At 43.2% G+C, this 7,203-nt stretch overlaps 1 pseudogene across 1 annotated transcript in view; it reads left to right on the forward strand.

Annotated features, from left to right (window-relative positions):
- The window catches only part of LOC144458205 (butyrophilin-like protein 8), a 30,900-nt pseudogene extending 26,143 nt beyond the window's left edge, over nt 1–4,757 (forward strand). Inside the window, exons 8-9 of the transcript XR_013487774.1 lie at nt 3,591–3,919; nt 4,249–4,757. The product of XR_013487774.1 is annotated as a butyrophilin-like protein 8 (transcript). The remainder of the gene's footprint in view (nt 1–3,590; nt 3,920–4,248) is intronic.
- Nucleotides 4,758–7,203: the final 2,446 nt, after the last annotated feature.

The following is a 7,203-nucleotide window of genomic DNA, read 5'->3' on the forward strand; positions in this document are numbered from 1 at the left end:
ATGTAATTTCAAATGTGGATTTATTAGCACACGGCTGCAAGGGGTATGCACAACCAAATCAAGCAGCCCCAATCAGGGGTCGAGCTAGGGTTTATATGGAAAACGGCATGGGAAAGAAATGTGAGGAACACTGATGAGGTAATCCAAAGGTGTAGGTGTCTTTGGGGGCTATGGATGGGAAAGTACAAGGAGTATACCGGACAGGGAGGGGGATAGATCTTTGGAGTCTGGCAGGAGGAAGAGTCCTTGGGCTAGCCAAGGACACCCCTCTCCCTCTGTCTTGATGAAAGAATGCTCTGCAACAAGGGAAAGCTTTCTCACAACACAGGAACTTACTGAGGAATTGGGAGGCTTCCAGAGCCATGATCTGAGGGCTGGGGCCTGAGCAGCCTAGCTCTGTGTAGCTGTACCAGGGAGAGAGATAAGGGTCGTGCTGAGGCCCATGCATGAATAACTGCTAGGCACAGTGTCCTTGGGCTGGGGGGTGGTTGTCAGAGACAGTGTTTCTGAGACTGGGGAGAAATTGGGGCACAAGTACAAGCACAAGCACCCAAGCACCCCATCATTACAGGTCAGGGATCACACAGACCAGACCAGGTGTCCTGGTCTCTGGTATAAACATAATTATCTAAAGCAATTATGTTGCAAGATTTCTTATCCATTTGTGTTGGAGGTACAGGCTATGCTGAGCTATGCAAGAGTACATTTCACTATTGTTTAGATTTAGGAGAAAAGAGGTCTGGGGCAAGATTAAGCAGCAATTTTTGCCTTCCATGGCTCAAAGGGCCCTACTACCCAAATGGTAAAATAATGTTCTGCATTACAATAGCATAAGCAAATTAGGCGAGCAAAGAATATTTTACTGTCAGAAATATGGAGAAGGGAAGAATTTATGACCAAACAAAAGACAGAGGACATTATGAAATGCAAAATAGATAATTTTGATTAAGTTAAATAAATTTTTTTTTGCATAAAGCCAATGCAACCAAGATTAGAAAAGAAGCAGAAAACTTGGAACACAATTTCTTTTTGAGGCAATTGGGGTTAAGTGACTTGCCCAGAGTCACAAAACTAGTAAGTGTTATATGTCTGAGGCTGTATTTGAACTTAGCTCCTCCTGATTCCAGGTCCAGTGCTCTATCCATTGTGCCACCTAACTGCTCCTGGAAACAATTTTTATAGCCATTGTCCCTGATAAAGACTTCATTTCTCAAATATGTAGAGAACTGAGTCAAATTTATAGGAATATGCGTCTTTCCCCAATTGATAAATGGTCAAAGCATATGAACAGACAGTTTTCAGATGAAGAAACAAAAGCTGTCTATAGTCAGATGAAAAAATGCTCTCAATCACTATTGCTTAGAAAAATGCAAATTAAAATAGCTCTGAGGTACCACCTCACACCTTTCAGATTGCATATATGAAAAACAAGAAAAATGTTAAATGTTGGAGAAAATGTTGAAAATTCGAATAATATTGTGTTGTTGTTAAAGTTTTGAACTGATCTGACCATTCTGGAGAGCAGTTTAGAACTATGCCCAAAGGGCTATAAAACTGTGCATACATACCCTTTGATCCAGCAATACCACTGCTAAGTCTACATCCCAAAAAGATCCTAAAAAAGGGAAAAGGACTGACATGGGCAAAAACATTTACAGCAGCTCTTTTTGTGGTGGCAAGAAGTTGGAAATTGAGGGGATAGCTATAAATTGGAGAATAGCTGAAGAAGTTGTGGTGTATGAATGTAATGGAAAACTATTGTTCTATAAGGACTGATGAGTAGGTGGATTTCAGAAAAACCCGGGAAGACTTAAATGAACAGATACTGAGTGAAGTGAGCAGAAACAAGAGAACATTGTACACAGTAACAGCAACACTGTGGGATGACTGACTGACAGATTTAGCTCTTCTCAGCAATACAATTATCTAAGATAATTCTAAAAGATTCATGATGGAAAATGCTATCCACATTTAGAGAAAGAACTATGGACCCTGAATGCAAATCTAAGCATACTATTTTCTCTTTTTTTCCTTTTTTTGTGTTTTCTTTCTCATGGTTTTTCCCTTTTGTTCTGATTCTTCTTTCATAACCTGACTAATGTGGAAGTATGTTTAATATGATTATACTTGTATAACCTATATCAGATTGCTTGCTGTCTTGGTGAAGGGAAGGGGAGGAGGGGAGGGAGAAAGAAAATTGGAACCCAAAATCTTATAAAAGTGAATGTTGAAAAGTAACTTTACATATAATTGGAAAAAATGAAATAGTATTAAGTGAGGGAAAAAGGAGAAAGAATATGCACTACAGCTGAGAGTTTAATAATTATGAAATCATCCACAGAATTAAAACTGGAAGGGACCTTAGAGGACATTTTATCAAACTCATTTCCTTTTACAAAGGAAGAAATGGAAGCTCAGAGAATGAATGAATGAATGAATGAATAAACAAGTGGTAAGGAAACACCTAATTAGCTACCTGAATAGCTAGAAATATAAGAAAACATTTATTAAGTACATACTACATACCAAGCACTGAATACACAAATTCAAAACTGAGGTAGTCCCTGCCCTCATGGAGCTTCCATTCCAACAGGAGGGACAAGAGGAAGAGAAGAGTGGGGGCCAGGGAAGGGAGCTGCGCTTTGGGGAGTTTGGGGAGTGGAACAGTAGAGCAGTTCATTGACACACTTTCCCCAGAGGCAAAGGTTAATGTTGATTCAGTTACAGTGCTCAGGGCAAGATGTGGGAAAGTAAGGAGAGTGTTTGGGGCTGGTGGAAGATAATGGACCCCCAGCATCAGGATGGAAAATGACCAGGAGGATTCTGAAAGGGGGGGAAGGACTTGCCTGGAGTCTCACAGAAGAGTGATGGCAGAGCCAGGTCCAGAAGCCAAGTCTCTCAGCTCTCATAGATTCTCTGTTCATTACACTCTGGGAGGATCCTGTTAAAGTCTAGATCCTCCTGGCAGGAACTGGCATGTTAAGCCATCGTTTATCAAAACTCCTTGGCAAGAATGAGTGGATAAGACCCACGCCAATGCTAGCCAGGTGAGATCCAGACGAGGACATGAGACAGACCTATCCATCTCTCCAGGTGGCCAGACTCCACACCTCCCCAGGGAGCTGAACCACTCCTCCACATAGAGCCCTCACCTGGCTCTGTGGCCCACCCTCCTTCTAGCTCAGCTGCACAGCCAATAATCACATAAGGGCCAGGTAAACAGCAGCCCAGGGGCCTGGGCTCCCTCTGCACTTGTAAGTTACCTATGGGCAGTGGCAGAGCAGAGGCTAGTACAGGGCCTCCCTAGAGGCCATGGGTGACATTTATTGCCTTCCTGTCACCACATCTAACCCTCCAGCATCCAAAAAGCTTCCCTCCCTTTCTGACATAGGAAGCAGTCAGGAGAGAGAATGTCTTATCTCCAAGGGGGATCACAGGAAGGAAAGTGATTTTCCAGAAGTGGGCCCACAGCAGAGCAGCAGCTGATCCAGAAGTCGAACCTTCATCTGTTGGGGCCCCCAACCACACAAACAAATACTCTTAATGCTGGGCCTACATTGTCCTCTGATTTTCTTCTCCTCTGTCCCTAGAACACCAGAAAGGAGCATTCTCAGTGACTGGCCTTGCTCAGCTCATTCAGGCCAAGCAGGAGGAAAACGTCACACTCTCCTGTCAACACTACCCTAAAATGGATGCTCGGGCCATGACTGTGAACTGGTTCAGAAACCAGGCCCCACTGGGGAGAAGCTGGAGGAATCCCAGGGCACTAGGGAAGATGGAGCTGCTGAAACGTGACATGGCTGAGGGGAAGGTGACCTTGAGGATCCAGCAGGTCCAGGTCTCGACTCTGGTCAATACACTTGTCGTGTCCAGTCACCTGACAATTATGATGAAGCCCACATTGAACTGCAGGTAGCAGGTAGGTCCTGTGTGGTTTATGGGTTTCTTCTGAATCACAGACTGTTAGAGCTGGAATGATTTTAAAGAGCATTGAGTCAAAGCCCCCTCATTTAACAGAAGAGGAAAATGGGACCCAGAGAGAGGAGGGCCTTTGCACAAGATCATACATTTGGGAAATGTCTGGGCTGGGAATGAGACCTAGCTCTTCTCACTCCCGATTTGGCCGTTTTCTTCTCCTTGACCCATCTCTTGGATCCTACTTGTGTGAAATCACTGGCTTTGGAAGGGGACAAACTCCCTTTGGGAAGTGAATCTTAACTCATGGATTTCATTTTCTTCCCACCTTAGGATCCTTCAGGCTTGGGGTTTCCTACTAGAAGATGATGGAGGCCTTCTCTCTCTCCTGGAACACAAAAATGGGGATGATTTTATTCTCTCTTTCAAAGATGCCAGGACTCAGCTGGCCCTCAAAAGCCACATACTGAGTGGTGTATGAAGAGTCTGAGGCCTTCTTGACTGTCATCTGCTTGACTTCCCTCATCATTGGCCTAGTGACAAATGTTTTCTAGATGCCTTCTCCATGCCCAGCCCTGTGCTAGGTGAGGATGTAGGGAAGAGAAGGGAAGAAGACCTGGCCTTATGTCTTGATGGAGCTGGAGAGATATGATACTTAAACTGATTAAAAATAATTAGTGTATGGCAGACTGAAAGGGAGTGTGGTAGAGTGGGTGGAGTGCTGGACTTGGAGACAGGAAGAACTGGGTCCAGATGATGCCTCTGACTCTTATTCTCTGTGCAAGTCACTGAAACCCTCTGTGCCAACTTCATTACAAAAGACCTTTCTAGCTGTTCCCATACTGACAGAGTGTGTATTGTATTAAGGCATATACCTGGATCCTGAGTAGTCCCAATTTAGTGTATTTCAGTTTATATTAATTGAATTCATAATTATGTAATATATGGTCATTGGTTCCAACCCAATGGAACTATGCAGTGGGATTTCAAATAATGCAACCATTTTAGGAAATTCCTTCATCAAACTAATCTGGACCTCTCTCTATAATGAAGTGATAGATCATTTGGGACATAGCTTAGTTTGAAGAGGATAAAATAGCCATAGAAAAAATCCACTGATCACCTCCTGAAAGAGATCCCAAATTGAAAATACCAAGGAATATAGTAGCCAAATTCCAAAATTACCAGGTCAAAGAGAAAATACTGCAAGCAACCACAAAGAAACAATTTAAATATCATGGAACCATAGTCAGGATTATGTAGGGCCTTGCAGCTTCTACATTAACAGCTCATAGGGCATGCAATATGATATTCTGTGAGGCAAAGGAGCTTGGATTACAACCAAGTAAAGGTAAAAGGCTGGAGTAGAATATATTATGCTTCAGCTGAAGTTAAAAAAAGCAGGGGTAGCAATCCTGATTTCAGACAAAGCAAAAACAAAAATAGACTTTATCAAAAGAGATAAAGAAGAAACTACATCCTACTAAAAGGCACCATAGACAATGAAGTAATATCATTACTAAACATATATGCACCAAATAGTATAGCATCCACATTCTTAGAGGAGAAGTTCAGGGAGTTACAGGAAGAAATAGACAGCAAAATTATACTAGTGGGGGACCTCAACCTTCGGAGCTAGATAAATCTAACCACAAAATAAACAAGAAGGAAATTAAGGAGGTCGATAGAATATTAGAAAAGTTAGGTATGGTAGACCTCTGGAGAAAATTGAATAAGGACATAAAGGAATATACTTTTTTCTAGGGGGGGCACGTGGCGCATAAACAAAAATTGACCGTGCACTAGGGCATGAAAACCTCATAATCTGATGCAGAAAGGCAGAAATATCAAATGCATCCTTTTCAGATCATGATGCAATAAAATTTGTATGTAACAAAGGGCCATGGAAAGATAGACTAAAAAATAATTGGAAACTAAATAATCTAATCCTAAAAAATGAATGGGTCAAACAACAAATCATAGAAACAATCAATAACTTCATTCAAGAGAATGACAATAATGAGACAACATACCAAAACTTATGGGATGCAGCAAAAGCAGTTGTTTAGGGAAGTTTTATATCTCAAGTAACTTCCATGGCTCCCTATTGCTCCCACAACAGTCCAATGTCACGGCCCCTCCCTCTACGCTATTGTTCATGTTACTATTGAGAAACTGAAGGCCTGGCTTCTGGGAAGTTGTGGGGAGGGAAAGTTACTTAAATAGAGGAAAGATGCTGATGGAGATTATTTTGTCATTTAAGAATATCATCTCTGAAAGGGACTTTAGACATTATCCAGGCCCCCTCCTCTATTTACAGAAGAAGAGACTGACATCCAATGACCTGTCAAAGGTCAGTTAGCCACCAAGTGACAGGGTCACAATTTTCAACTAGACCTTCTGATTTTCTAGGGCTGGGGCTGTTTTTCCTTTCCTGTATCACATTGCTTCCCCCAATCCCCTCCTTTTATAGATGGGCAAACCAAGGTCCCTAGAGGGCAATGGACCAATGTGACAATTTAGTGGAGGGCTGACCCCAGGGCTGCTGGAGTCCAGGCTGCTCAGCTGACAGCCAGAGAGAGCTTCTCTATGGGGACGTAAGAACCAAACCCAGAATGGACTTCAGAAGAGAGTAGCATCCTCCGGAATCAAGAGATACGGGGCATAGTCCTATTTCTGTCATTACTCCCTTGGACAAGTTTCTTCCCCTCTCTGCTCTCTGGCTCCCTGTCTAATGATGGGGTTGACTAGATGTGATCTAAGGTCCCATCATCCCCTGAAAGTCTATGAATCTAAAAGGACACAGCTGTGAGGTTGTAGGAAGAGGCCTGAATTGGGAGTCAGAGGACCCAGGCTTCAGCCCTGGCTCTGTGACTTACAAGCTGAAGGATGGAAGGCCTCTCTCTCCCATTTTCTTTCCTGTAAGCTGAGGCAGCTTGGCTAGATTCTCTCTAAGCTCTCTTCCAGTTCTCCCATTCTCTTCTTTGAAGTCCTGGGGAAGCTTGTTTTTTTGGGGGATGTTTAGAGGCTGGTGGAGGGGAGGAAGACCACACCAGCTGGGCACAAAGCCACCATCCTTGCCCAGGATTTCCTGAATCCTGGTGCCCTCAGTGCTCCCACCCCTACCCTGGGCCACAGGGATCAGGCACCAGGGTTTCCCTCCTCTCATTCCCAAAGTAATGGAGTTTGGGGGCCTCTTTTCAGAGAATCTTCCCACATCTCAGAAGACACTTGACATATTCCTTGTTGTTGTATTCTTGGTGGTCATCATTGGTTCTGTCTTCGTGA

The sequence above is a fragment of the Phascolarctos cinereus genome, unplaced genomic scaffold, assembly GCF_003287225.1.
Source record: "Phascolarctos cinereus isolate Bilbo 61053 unplaced genomic scaffold, phaCin_HiC Scaffold_726;HRSCAF=1367, whole genome shotgun sequence".
NCBI lineage: Eukaryota > Metazoa > Chordata > Mammalia > Diprotodontia > Phascolarctidae > Phascolarctos > Phascolarctos cinereus.